The sequence below is a fragment of the Miniopterus schreibersii genome (genome assembly GCF_964146895.1).
Source record: "Miniopterus schreibersii genome assembly, chromosome: X".
Lineage (NCBI taxonomy): Eukaryota > Metazoa > Chordata > Mammalia > Chiroptera > Miniopteridae > Miniopterus > Miniopterus schreibersii.
In genome coordinates, this window is record NC_138104.1 from 44,578,546 (window position 1) to 44,593,590 (window position 15,045).

The window sequence follows — 15,045 nt, forward strand, 5'->3', positions numbered from 1 at the left end:
AACTGAACATAATAGATATGGTCTCATCAGTATAGAGGACAGTAGGGCTCTTAACTTTCTTTTTTTAGATGTTAAATTTTCTTAATGTAGTTTAACTCTCAATTATCTTGTTTAACAGCTATGGTATACCAGCTCATATTAAATTTATAATTTTTAAAACTAAAAATTTCCACCTTAAATATTTATTGCCTATCCTCTAATTTTGAAACTGCTTTTTGTAAAGCTAAAAACAAGACTTACTGTTTAGCTTTGTCAAACTTGAGCTTGTTGTACTTGTATGTTGAGTCTTTTGAGACCTTTAAAATTTTGGTTAATATTCATGCTTTTATTATTCCTCCCAGATTATATTCACCTATAAATTCAATAAACATGGCTATATTCTGAACAGGATAGGTATATATACTTAATACATGGTACTAAAAAATATCTGATTTATGAATACCTGTTACTCCAGCTTACACCACACAATTTATGTTTTCCTGCATCCATTCATTGAACAAAGTTTCATTGAGTGCTTACTACATGACAAGTACAGTTCTAGGTACTGGGATTATAACAGCAAATAAGAGACATAAAGTCCCTACTCCCATGGGGAAAAGCAAAATAAACAAGTAAGCAAATTATGTGATTTCCCATAGTGATGTGAGAATAGAAAAGCACAGGAGGGTAAAGGAGATGGAGTGATTTAGGGATGCTATTTTAAATAAATTGATCCATGAAGACACATCTGAGGAGCTAAATGTAACAGACAACCAACGTTGAAAAAGTATGCAAGATAAAGATATGGGAAAGAGTTTCCAAAGAAGGCATAGCTAGCCTCTGAAGAGGGAATAGGCTTTACAGGAAGGGGTAGGGGCAGGATTAGGACCAGTGTAGCACACTGAAACAAAGCAGAAACAAGTGGTGGAAAGTAAGCCATAACAAAGATCCAGGGCTTTATTATTAATGTAATGGGAAACATTTGGAGGACTTTAAGCTGGAGAAGTGATATGAGTCAACTTTATAAAGAACATTTTGTATGCTCTTAAGAGAAAGTATTAAAGGACAATAGTAGACAATAGGAAACCATGTAAGATGCTTTTGCAGTTCAAACTACAGTTGACCGTGACTAATTAGTGTCGTAGTGATGGAGTGAAGTAAGTAGTGCTCAGATTAGGCACATATTTTAAAGGTGCAGTCTACAGGACTTACTGGTGGCTTGGATATGGAGTGTGAGGGGAAAAGAATGAGCAATTAGGTGAATGTAATTATCTTTTTGTACTGTGTTTTCATATATGTCTTCTCTTGTCAGTTGGACTACACATTTTCCTTTTTAAAATATGTTTTTCTTGATTTCAGAGAGAGGAAGGCAGAGGGAGAGAAAGATAGAAACATCAAAGATGAGAGAGAGTCATTGACAGGCTGCCTCCTGCACGCCCCCTACTGGGGACCAAACCAGCAACCTAGGCAAGTCCCTTGACCAGGAATGGAACCAGGACCTCCTGGTTCATAGGTCCAGACTCAACCACTGAGCCACATCAGCTGGGCTACACATTTTTCATGGGTAAGGATTATGCCCTTCTCTTTCTCTCAAATCATCTGAGTTCAAGATACACAGTAGGTATGTAATGAATGTGTTAATCCATCATAGGTAGGTCATCCCTGAATTCTACAGTTTCACCTTTATCATTCCTTCTTTGAAATGTCTCAGTTTCAGTAACTTCTCTTCATTCCTGCTCTTAACATTCTGATCTAAGCCTAAGTTTCTAGAATCTAGATAATCAAACTGTCTGGTCTATCTCACTCTAGTTTATCCTCAATCTGATTCAATTGCAAATTGATGACTGATTAATCACTTGAAAACTGCATTCAAACATTTCATCAACAAGAGCTTACAGATTTGTCTACTTTATGTCCAGAAGTCTTCTAGATGCCGGGGATATAGTAATAAACAAAAGAGACGCAAAAAGCCTGCCTTCATGGAGCTTATATTTGCAATAACTAAAAAATATAGAGTATTTTAGGCAATAAATGCTATGAAGAAAAATAAAATGGAAGGAGTTATAGAGAGATGTTAGGAGTGCTGACAAGATCATAATTTGAAATAGAATTACAGTGTAATCTCTTTAAAATTTTAAAGAGGCTACTCTTAAAGAAGTTACATAACTTCTTTAAAAATGTTACAGTTAAAAAAAACCTAAATGTTAATTTTTTAAAGAGGTTACATTTGAGCAGAGATTTGAATTAAGTGAGGGAGTTGGTCATTCAAAGACAGAGGGAGCAACAGTGCTAAGGCCCTGATGTGAGCATGAGCTTAATTTGTTTGAGAAATGGAGAGAAAGCCAATGTGATTGGAAAGTGGATGAATGGCAGGGGGTGAGGCTAGAAAGATAGAAAAGGCCAGATCTTTCAGGACCTTAGGGTTATGGTAAGAAACTTGCATTTTATAGTATATGTGAATGGAAGACATTGGATATTCTGGAGCTAGGCATGTTCTGATTTTTTCCTTTAAAAAAATCACGTGAATTGTTCTGATCATTGGACAGTAGAGGGTTGAGGAACCCTGATTTTAGGACTATTGGTGGCTTTTAATAAAATAAAAGCTCTTTCGTACTTTAAAGGCTTTTATTATCAGTCTATCTTATTCCCCACTAGTCCTCAACATATACCCTCTATTTGTCACATCATACATACCTATACTTTCTTTACTTTTGCCTCTTCCTTCTTCTTTATGACAGTGCTTTTCACCCTTTCTTATCAACCATTCATCCTCTCTTATCAACCATTTCAAATTTTAACTGCAGCATGGAATGCTGCCCCAACTATCATCACCTCACTTATGTCCTGTCATTAAATGATATAGCTCTTCTGTAGCTCATGACTGAGCACATTATCATGTACTTTATTTTATTGTTGTGAATGTTTAATGTGTGCTAATCTATCTTCTGAATGATGTTGTAAGTTCTATAATAGCAGGAGACTGATACATTGTACATCTCTCATGGCACCCAACAAATTTTAGGAGTGTATCAAGTGAGTGTTAAATGATGTAACACATGGCTAGAGGGTTTTTTCTGTAATGGTGTAATGGTGATCACTCACGTGACTTCTGGGAGAACAGAGATTGTGTTTAGGTGAACAGAACCCATAATTTTAATTTCTTGCTTCAGTAGTCAGAGCCAAGAGGTCACATAAAACAGTGCACTCTCTTATTAACAAATTCAAAGGCTCGGTGAACACTTTCTTGATTTTAGTAACACTGAATACATAACTGTCAATTGAACACTGACCAAAACAGACTGTATTTCTGTATGTGTTCATTTGATTTTATCAGCTTTCAATAATTCTGCTGAAAGTGAATCTCAAGTTGGAAGATCAGGCAGCACCTGCTCAAATGGCTGGCATATAACTACCACAGAGACGCTGGGCGTTCACAGCTATTCAGGAAGGGAGACGTACAGAGAGACCTGGTCATGCATGCAGCTCAGATGTGCGGGGGAGAAAAGGCAGCCTCACTGCAAGCAGCTAACTCCCCTCCCCCTCCCTACTCTTGGGTTCTGGGCTGAGGCCAGGGACTGTCCGGAGCTGATCTCAGGCTCCCATTGGTCGCTGTCTTTGGTGACGTCACGATCATGATGAGAATTGATGATCGGACACGCTGATTTCATTGTCTGAGGAGGCAGTGGAGACCCAGGAAAAATTTCGCTCAATCCGCCGGCCCCAACAGTGGCCTGATTTGGGATCCTTGATCCCCCCGGTGACCGCACCACGCCCGAGGTAAGCACCCAGACTGGGTGGGTGTGAAGGGCGAGCAAGGCACCTAGCTAATGTTCTGCCCAGTGGGGGGCCCATAGGTTCAGAGGCCTAAAGAGGCTGCCAAAAAACTGGTGCGGGTTTGGGGGAGCCAACTGCTTCTATCCCCCGAGCGAACGCTGGCGGCAGTTTGAGATTAGAAATGAGCTGAGCATAGTGATACAATGAGCATTGCCAGAAAGCGAAGGACCTTGCTCCGAGATAAGGCGACTTTGGGGACGCTTTTGGCCCCAGAATAGGAGGAAGTGGCGTCTCTGCTTCGGAAGAAAGGAGCAGTATAGGGGGATGAATTCTATCACTTTTAGATTTCACTGGACAGTAGATTTCTCACTGCCCTACCCAAACGCGCTGAGGGTGCTGTGCCTGTGCATTAACAACTTGGAGGGGGCAGTTCTTGGCGAGGAGAATAAGCGTCGAGTATGCGCAGGCGCTTTTTCCGTTTTGCTGAAGGGGGTGGGGTTGAGATCTGTCAGGGCAGAATATGAGGAGGGTTGGGGGTTGACCCTGTGGTGTTACAAGTGCCAGTTGATGAAGAGGAATCTGTCAGTTGCTTTTGAATCTGGCCTACTGGTCCTTATGAATTTAAGAAAGCAAATTCTTAATCTACAGATATCAGGTTTGGAATAATGCAAAGAACTCAGAGAGGCATTTGTGGAATAGAAATTACTGCAATGAGAAACCATTTGGAGGGGAAAAATTAATTATTCAAGTAAATCAAACTTTTAATCTTCAAGGAATTCTGATTTGGAGTGCCACTCAGTGGTTGTAAAACTTAAACTCTTTGGAGAGACTAAGAGTGAGGTCCATTGTGGAGACTCAAAATAAGACATCTTTCTTTTTTGTCTTTTTTCTTTTTCATTTTGGAACCATCTCTTATAAAGTTTTGGTCTCTGTTTCAGGTTTGGCGATAAGTCCTTTCTTCTTCCTCTGTGTCTCTGCTAGAACCACCAATGGCAAATCCTATTTTGAGAGACCATGTCCAACTCCCCTTCATTGGGAGGGGTTACATTACTCAGAAACTGTGAGAAACAGTCTGTTTGCTTGTCCTTGGTGGAGAAATTGCACAGTAGTGTTATTAAACCTGCTCCACTCTTTGATCATGAAGTCTTGAGTCTTTCACAGCAAAATCTGGATTTTTCTCCATTTCTTATAGTTAAGGGGTTATCAAGTCCAATTTTCCTTTGAAAGACTTCTGCTACTATTTTTCTCTTATCCTGCAACTAAAATCTCATCACCACTCATCCAGTCACTTCAGGAGCTTCCTAGTCAGCCTTCCCTTATGCCTGACATCCCTAAATCATCCTGCCAAACTAATGCTCCGTGAACACTTCTTTCATCAAGTCATTTTTCTGCACCAAAATATTCTTGATTCTCTATAATCTATTTTTCCAACCCCAATTCCATTTGGATTGAAAATGGCTTCATAATCTGGTTTCTTTGTAGCACAGGTACCTCACTTTACTTCACTACATAACTGTCCTTAATGTCCTCTGAACAATCTACCTCCAGCATTTTGCTCCTCACACCACTTCTACTTCCTTCACCCAGGATGCCCTCTCTTCTGCTTATTCACATTTACCCACTTTGGAAACTTATCTCAAATTATACCTCTTCAAAAGTGCTTTCCAAGTCTAATCCAACCCTTATTAAGCTCAGTTTTTCTAGAACTCTTATGCCAGTTCTTATATTTGTCTCTTTCTAATAGTTTGCTTTATATTCTTCTTAGGTACTTGTGTGTGGATTTAAAACCCCTTAAGGGTTGAGACCATGCTATCTACTTCTTATCTTCTGCCCACAATACTTGGCTGCAGATATTTCAAATATCTGCAGTCATATATGGCCTTTGTTCCCCATTTCTTGGGAATTGAGAAACAAAGTAACATTGTTATAGAGAAAATTATATATATACAGGGTGTCTCAAAAAATGTATACACACTTTAACAGTTGATAGCTTAATTTTGAAAATGAAATGTAGTTTAATAAACACTTCCTTTGTAAATATTTAAAGTGTGTATATACATTTTATATACATATGTGTGTGTGTGTAAACATATTCTTCATTGGTTAGGCATGGGTCCTTCCAGTCACAGAATAAACCTGAATATGAGTCAGAGAAAAGGCAATACAGATATCTCTATATAGTGGGTGGCCTCCAGATATGTTCTGTCCACATAAACAAAACCAAAGAATCATTATCCCAGAAGTGGTTCTGTCTATAATTTTTTCAGATTCAAAAATACTAAGATTTTAAAAAATTATCTATATTTCTTTTTTATGACATTGCATTATGTATCTTACCTTAAAATCTAATTATTCACTCTTCTTATTGCAATATACTTTGAAACTGCTGCTTTATACTATCACTAATAATTTTCATTTGTATATCTCTTGAATTAAAGCTATTTCATTGCAATGGTTGCCATAATTGCTATTATATAACGCATCAGTTGTCTCTTTTCTACCCATTGCACTTCAAACTGTATTGTTCATTCCACAGAGCTGTTTTATTTGAAAGAATGTGTGACCATGGTTTAATATAGAGACTTTTTACAAATTTCACTTTGAATGCTGCTTCACTTGGAGGCCCCATCCCAACATTACATCAAGGTTTGTGGTTTAGGAGCATGGATGAAAAGTTGCCCAGAAAGGTACTAGAACATGAAAATTTGAAAATCATTGTTATAGATTATTGTAAATGAACTATGAGTGTTATTTACTATAAGTGAAAAATCCTGTCTCTTTGAATTTTTCTCTTATTATTTATATTATATGAATCCCTCCAAAATGTTTTATCTTGTAGCCAGCTTGCATGGTAATTAATAAGAATTACTTAGACATTTATACATGTAGACCAATAGACAAAACTGTTCAAAGGTAGGACACTCTATATAGAATATAATGCTTAGGAATGTGCTCCTCACTTTAGAGAGCTTGAGGTAAAATATGAAAAAAATAAGAGTGTAGTGTTTGTATTTTTAGGGTTTATTTTACAATTCCTATCTGAATGAGAGGGTGGCATTGGAATTTCTCATTTAAGTTGTAAGTTTGAGCTGAAAGGGATTTTCTAATGATAAGTCAATCCACTCATTTTACAAAGGAAACTGAAGCTCAGAGAAATGAAATACCTTACCGGCATTAATAAATGCTAATGTGTATTAAGAATTTAGTGCCAGCAATTATGCTGACAACTTGATATATGTTATCACATTTAAACCTCACAACATTCCTATAAGATAGTTTCTAGTATTATTTTCCATTTTACAAATGAGAAAATAAAAGGCTCAAAGGAGTTGACTTTCCTGGGACCACAAAGTTACCAAATGTCACAGGATGCAAACATATGTAGGTCTATTTGGCTTTTAATCAGGAAGCTATACGTGACCAAGATAATAAGTAATATAAGTAATAATTTTTTATTATTTTTTTTTGCAGAGCTTTGGTGAGTATCTAAATCTCTGGAAACCCAGCCCAATGTGTGTGTGTGTGTGTGTGTGTGTGTGTGTGTGTGTGTGTGTGTGTATGTGTATTTTATACCATAATGTTTTCCATGAACACCATACTATTTCTAAAATAATCAGTCATTTCTTACCTTGACCAAATGGTGTATAATACTTACCTTTCTTTTTAAGTATTTTATTAAAATATGCTGTCAGTCTTGTTTGAAAAAACGGCATGAAATTGTACATAAAATGTGTTTTTTTTCCTTCTTTTTTTAAATCCTCACCCAAGGATACCCTTTCCATTGCTTTTCAGAGAGAGTGGAGAAGAGAGGGAGAGAGAGAGAGAGAAACACTGATGTGAGAGAGACACATCGATTGGTTGTCTCCCACATGTGCCCTGACTTGGACCAGGAATCTGAGCCTGCAACCGAGGTACATGCCCTTGGTTAGAACTGAACTGGGGACCCTTCAGTCCTTGGGCCTATGCTCCAACCACTGAGTCAAACCGGCTAGGGCTAAAATGTGTTTTTTAAAAATATTTAACTATGCTTTTAAAATTATTACTTCTGGACGGAATTACAGTTTTGTGTAGTGTTAATCTACAACAGGATAAAAATAGTTGAATGGTTGATTTTCATTTTCCAGTGGAGCCATTTATCTAAATATAAAATCTATTGTGCCTTAATATATACTTCCACTGAGTACATTATATCTAGGCATACTGGTTTGGAAGTAAACAGTAAAAATTTTAGAGAGATGTATTTTACGTAAGAAGGGAGGGAGCTGTCACTGCCACCCTGAGATCTTTCCAGTCTGCAAAAACTCTTAAGGCAATAAACTGAAAGCTGTCTTTGCAAACAAATGGAGTCATCCTTATGCCAACTAGTGGCAAAATTGTCTGAATTAACCAGAGATCTAGGTACATGGCAAATGAATAAATAAGATTATATTGTGTCAATTAAATGTTATATACTTTACATCTGTAAAGAAATTTACAAGAGCAGCTGTCCTACTTTCTTGGTCTCCTATTGTTTTAGAACTAGTCTTATGTCAATTGAGCTAATCCTTAGAATCTTTAAACATGTTGTCAGAGTGGCAAAAGTTTTGGAAAACATTTTCTTAGCCTCAGTCTTTGGAGTTGAGGAAAATTTTTTAAGGTTCTTGCAACATCCATGTAACATGTTTGCATGTTACTTATATGCAAACATGTTACTTATATGCCCCGTGTAGGCACTTTTCTCATGTAGACAAGCATTTGTGCTTGATGCTTGCCCAAGTTCTTACAAGTAGTAAGTGGCAGAGGCAGGCCTTTTAAGCAGATGTTGCACTCTTAACTATTAGGTTAAAGGTTGGAGAACTAAAATGAGGTTCCTCTTCTTTATTTATAGTCTTTAAAAAGTTTGTGTGTGTTTGTGTATGTGTGTTTCTCCCTAACTTCTCTCTTTCTGAGTCTCTAATTCCTTTGACATTTTCTTTTTTTCTCAGTGGAGATAAAACTTCTTAATAGAAAGGCTGTCGTTTAGGAGAAAGGGATCATTGGCAGAAAGCATATAGACAGACTCATACACTATTCATTCTTACTGTCAAGTACCAAGCAATGGTGAAAAAGTTTCTGGATTGTGTTTTGTGAACAAATAAATCATGAGATAAGTTTTCTACTGCATTAATATATTGTTTTAATATATTTCTTTATATGCATTATACTTTTCTTGCTTGGTTAGCTTAGTCTACCTACTGTGTGTTTTGAGGATGAAATAGCTATGCTGTTTAGGAAAGTAGTTATCTGAGACCCATTCTCCAAAGAGCTTTGCCCTTTCATAGACCAAACATGTATTGTGTTGAAATCTCCTCAGAGTTGACTCATCCCCACTGTTCTAAGAGAACATGAAGTTATTTTTGAATATGTACATAAATTAATAAATTCATCAGTCAGACATTTTATTTAGAATCTATAGGTTCATTTTTATCATCAATGAATGCATAAGATATGCTAAAGATCAGTTTAAGGTTTTTTTTTTCTTTTCCAAGCTAGTAGTACTTAATGTAGAGAGAAACGTTTTCTTGAACTCAGCATTGTGATGTCTACCAAATTTACTTTTCTAGTAGTGTTTGGTACATCTTTATTAAGTCCTTGCTACACAAAGTGTATTCCTTGGGATAGCTGCATGATTGCCTGGGGGACTTCTTAGAATTGCAAAATCTCTGCGCCCACCCAAGACCTACTGAATCAGAATCTGCATTTTAATAAGATCACCAGGTGATTCATATGCACATCAAAATCTGAAAGGAACTGATGTAAATTGAAATATGACTTCTTGTACAGCTTTGAATTCTAAGAGATAGTAGTCATAGAAAAAACTCTGGCTTGGCAGGGTGTGGCTCAGCAGTATGGTGAGGGCACATGCCAGGATATACCAGTTTGATTCCCAGTTGGGACACCTTCCCAGGTTGTGGGCTTGATCCCGGGTAGGGGACATGAAGAAGGCAGTCAATCAATGATGACTCTTTCATCATTGATATATCTATCTCTCTCTCTCCCTCTGCTTTCCACTCTTTGAAATCAATAAAGATATATTTAAAAAACAAACAAACAACAAAAACACCCTCTGAACTTTCTTTTGTCCATTTTCACACATGTATAAAGAATTATGATAGTGATGGCTTTACCATTGAAATGATATTTGTCCTAATTATCTGACTTGTCAACAGAGTGTTACAGGAGAGTTATATACATGTATATATTGAGGTAATTGTCACTAATATCTTCAAGAGGAGCTGTACTAGTTTTATATTTATTGCTGTAACAAATTACCACAAACATAGTGAGTTATACAACTCATGTATTACCTTACAGTTCTGATGGTTAAAGTTCTGAAATAGGTCTCACTGGGTTAAAATCAAGATGTAGCCTGGCCAGACGTGACTCAGCAGTTGAGCATCGACCTAGGATCCAAGAGTTCAAGGTTCTATTCCTGGTCAGGGCACATGCCTGGGTTGCGGGCTCGATCCTCAGTGTGGGGCTTGCAGGAGGCAGCTGATCAATGACTCTCTCATCATTGATGTTTCTATCTCTCTTTTCCTCTCCCTTCCTCTCTCTCTGAAATCAATAAAGATATATTAAAAAAAATAAAATCTAAGTGTCAGCAAGACTTTCCTTTGTGGAGGCTCTGGGGAAAAAATCTGTTTCCTTACATTTTCCCAGGCTACCCACAATCCTTGGCTTGTGGCTGCCTTCCATCTTCAAAGTTAGCAATGGTTGATCAAATTTCTTTTTTAATTGAATTTATTGGTATGACACTGGTTAATAAAATTTGTCACATCATATCATTTTGACAATCTTCTGCCTTTATCATTCACATTTAAGGATCCTTGTGATAATATTGGGCCCACTCAAGTAATCTAGGATAATCTCCTTATTTCAAGGTCAGCTAATTAGCAACCTTAATTCCTATAGCAACCTTAATTCACTTTTGCCACAGAAACTAACATATTCACAGGTTCCAGGAATTAGGATATAGATATCATTGGGTGGGGAGTGGGTTCAGATTTGGGACTGGAGGAGGGGAGCACAGGAATTGATGGCCTTTTTGGATGATAAAGAAAGTCAGTCTAGCCCGGCCGGGTGTGGCTCAGCGGTTGAGCATCGACCTGGGATCCAGGCGATTGGGGTTCGATTCCCGGTCAGGACACATGCCCGGTTGTGGGCTTGATCAATGACTCTCTCATCATTGATGTTTCTATCTCTCTCTCTCCCTCTCCGTTCCTCTCTCTGAAATCAATAAAGATATATTTTTTAAAAAAAAGTTTAAAAAAAAAGAAAAGAAAGTCAGTCTATTATCTCTTTAGAGGGAAAGGCAATTAGTCAATGTTATAGGTTGAATTGTGCCCCCCCCCATTGATTTGTTGAAGTCCAAATCCCCACTATCAGAAGGTAACCTTATTTTGAAATAGGGTCATTGTAAATGTAATTATTTAAGAGAGGTCATGCTGGAGTATAGTAGGCTCCTAATCCAATATGTCTGGTGTCTTTATTAAAGGGGGGAAATTGGATTAAGATACACATACAGAAACAATGTTGTGTGACCATGAAGATAGCTATTTACAAGACAAGAAAAGAGTCCTAGAACAAATCTTTCTGTTACAGTACTCAGAAAGAACCAACCCTACCAACACCTTGATTCCAGACTTCTATCCTTCAGAACTGTGAGACAATAAATTTCTGTTTAAGCCACCCACTTTGTGGTACTTTGTTAAAGCAGCCCTAGCAAACTAATATAGTCAGGATTGTCCTTTAGTTGACATCTAAGTATCATCATTCTCAAAAGCACTTATTTAGTAAGTTTGTGTTTATAATATGCTAAGTGTTGGACAAAGTGAATTAAACATTAAAGAGCTTACAATATATCCATAAAACAAGTTTTGAAACATGTTACTTCAAATCTCTGGCCTTCAGTTTATTCAACTTTGAAATGAGTGCACAATCTTCATAATACTTAAGGCTATTTCTATTTTAAAAATTCTATGAATCTATTTATTAATTAAATTTTAAGACGTTATTAAACCCATGCATTAATAAAAAAGGAGCTAGCTCAGACAGTGTGGCTCAGTGGTTGAGTGTCAACCCAGGAACCAAGAAGTCACCAGTTAGATTCTTGGTCAGGGCACATGCTCCAGTTACTGCCTCAATCCCCAGTAAATGGCGTGCAGGAGGCAGCTGATCGATGTTTCTCTCTCATTGATGTTTCTATCTCCCTCTCCCTTACTCTCTCTCTCTAAAAATCAATAAAAACATATTTAAAGGGGGAAATGCTAGGTGGAAAAGGTGAAGAGGTTGAGAAGTACAAACTGGTAGTCACAAAAAGTTGCAAGGGGAGGGATACTTTGTAAACTACATGGCTGTTTAACCATTATGCTGTATACCTGAAACTAATACAAAATAATATTGAATATAAACTGTAATTGAAAAATTAAAAAGTATTAAGTGTAGGTAAAGTCCTCAAAATTGTATTAAGCTTTTCTTCAGGAAGCAGTATCATAACTACCACCCCTGCTGTTTATTGCCCTCTTTCTAACCTTCAATTTTAAAGACATCATTGAGAAACACCTTTGTTCTTTTGACTCTTTTGATCTCTTTGAAACTGATTTAAGACTTATGTTCATAACATAGTACATTAATGATGCTATGAATGTAATATATGCTTAATAAATAAATTTATATGAACAAATTGTCAAAATATCTATGGTGATACATTTGTATATTGGCAGTTTTTGAAAACCATGACTTGGAGAGGAGAGGGTTATTTAGCAAAATGTTTTTCTCTTACTACTGTAAAGTATATTGGAGAAACATGTGTTCTCACAATTCATAGGTGAACCTGTAGTTTCTAAGTAACGAGAATCTTTTTACAAATGGTTATCAGTTTATCTGATTTAAATGGTAGCAGTAAAACAATAACAATTGCTGAATATGGTCATGATTAAACCCTGTGTTGAAATCTGGTTTGGTTAGCAGCAAGAAATATAGTTGTGATGTATATGCAGAAGCACTTTAGTTGAATTAACAATACCTCCCTTTGTGTTTCATGTCCACATGAGAAATATGACTAGGCAGGAGAAATGCAGTGACCAAAAAAACATTAGGGGTCAATATTAATCCCATTCTTCAAACATATGTATATCTATGTTTCGGCAATAATGTGTTTTCTATCTTAATGTTGCAGGCTTAACATAGGGCAGTGTCTCAAACTGAGGTCTGTGGACCCCTGGAGGTCCAAGAATATTTTTCAAAGGTCTGCAAGTTTACAACAATTTTTAAATTTGAGATTTTTATTTCACTAATAATCTTGAAATAAAAACCCAGAATTTTTATGCGTTCATTCACACACAGAGCCTTTCCACCAAGTATAAAGACAAAAATTTCTCTTTAAATAAATAAAGTATAGTTGGTTAAAAGACATATGCTGGAATTGATTGAATACCTGAAGGCAGAGTTCCTCAAAAAAAAAAAGACCCAAAGATATATTTTTGGCAGTATAGGAAGGATTTTGTTTTTGTTTTTGCTTTCTTCTTTCAAAGGAAAAAGAAAGAAGGGGCTTTACCTGTGGCTATCAGATTTGAGTTGTTCTCCATGAGGCTTTTAAGTCATTAAGCAGTTTCTTAGTATATTAAAAGTATTTGTGGGAATAATTTTATGCTTCCATTATTTCATGAATTAATGTGTATATATTGTTTCAATACTATATATGCCTGTGCATTTATATATTGTTATCTACCTACCACTAGATGGCATGTTTTGAGGAATCTTCCTCTATATTTCAAAGAATAGGCTGTATCCTTTCCTCCCTAAGTTTTTAGGCTTTTGAAATAAAATCAGGAGTAGAAGGTATAAAATAATAAAATAGTCTATCTCTTTGCTCCTATGTAAAATTACCCTTAAGTCTAACATGCACTAAGTAAAGCTGATTCAAAAAACACTAAAAGAATATCTAGCCTGAGTGAAGAAATATGGCTTTAACCTTTTTAGAACAAAATTTTTTAAATTAAATATATTGCAGGTGAGATTGGTTAATAAGATTATATAAGTTTCAAGTGTACAATTCCATAATACATCATCTGTATATTGCATTGTGTGTTCACCACCCAAAGTTTAGTTTCCTTTATCCTCTTCGACCTGCCCTTCCTCCAAAACCCTTCCCTTCTGGTAACCACCATACTGTTAAAACAAAATTTAATTACCAATCAAAATTCTTTCACCTGGCTGTGAGTGGCTCAGCAGTTGAACATCGACCTAGGATTCAGGAGATCATGGTTCAACCCCCTGTCAGGGTACATGCTCAGGTTTCGGGCTCAGTCCCCAGCCAGGGGGCATGCAGAAGGCAGCCGATCAATGACTCTCTCATCATTGATGTTTCTCTCTCTCTCTCTCCCTCTCCCTTCCTCTCTCTGAAATCAATAAAGACACATTAAAAAAAAATTATTTCTGGGAATGGGGTGAGAGAAGAAGTAGAATAGGGTAAAATGGAGTTATGTGGATGATGAAAAAAGGTTAAGAGAGAACTAATAAGGGGTAAATTCACATTAGAGTGAAATCCAAGAAATATATAAATTATAAATTATTTTGATACAATGAATAATTTACTAACAATCACTTTTACAGTATGTGATTATGAGGAATTTTTTAGACCTTCCTTTACTAGGAAATTAAACTGCAACCTACATTTAAAGTATTCACCTAGAATGTGAATTTTGAGATGTTAGTGGTAAATGCTTATGGCAATGGAAACACTTTCATTAACTTGTGAAGGAAGTGATTTACTTCCTTCATTAACTTGTTATTTAATTTTGTGATTAAATTTAACTTTGATTTACTTTCATTAACTTGTGAAGGAAGTGATTTAGAGCTAGAAACATAAAAAGATACACAATTTAGTCAACAGATATATATGGATCAAGGTACTATTTAGTTCATAAGAAGATGCTGTATGTCACTGGTCATTAGCATTAGGTGTCACATTTTTTGTACGAGTGTATGCATGTGGGGTTGTATGAAAGAGAGTTAAGGTAACAGGAAATCAATTATCCATTTGAGACTCTATGCTTCTGTTGTTCAATTAATTATCTATTTGAAGTTGATTTTTTAAATTTTGATATAACCTGAGTTTTGATATCTGAGTGTATATTTATAATTTAAGTGTATTTTATTATTTTAACATATTACCACTTTGTGATAAAAGCAGTGTCATTAAAAGTTAATAAATTAGCCTGGCCAGCATGGCTCAGTGGTTGAGCATCAGCTTATGATCTGGGAGATTGC

The 15,045-nt window shown here is 36.3% G+C and overlaps 1 protein-coding gene across 3 annotated transcripts in view; it reads left to right on the plus strand.

Annotated features, from left to right (window-relative positions):
• The first annotated feature begins 3,602 nt into the window (after nt 1-3,602).
• The window catches only part of HDX (highly divergent homeobox), a 189,819-nt gene continuing 178,376 nt past the window's right edge, over nt 3,603-15,045 (plus strand). The window contains exon 1 of one of the 3 annotated variants that reach the window (XM_081126850.1): nt 3,603-3,756. The gene's annotated coding sequence lies outside the window, so the exon portion shown is untranslated. The remainder of the gene's footprint in view (nt 3,757-15,045) is intronic. The other 2 variants (XM_081126852.1, XM_081126851.1) reach the window with 2 other exon arrangements.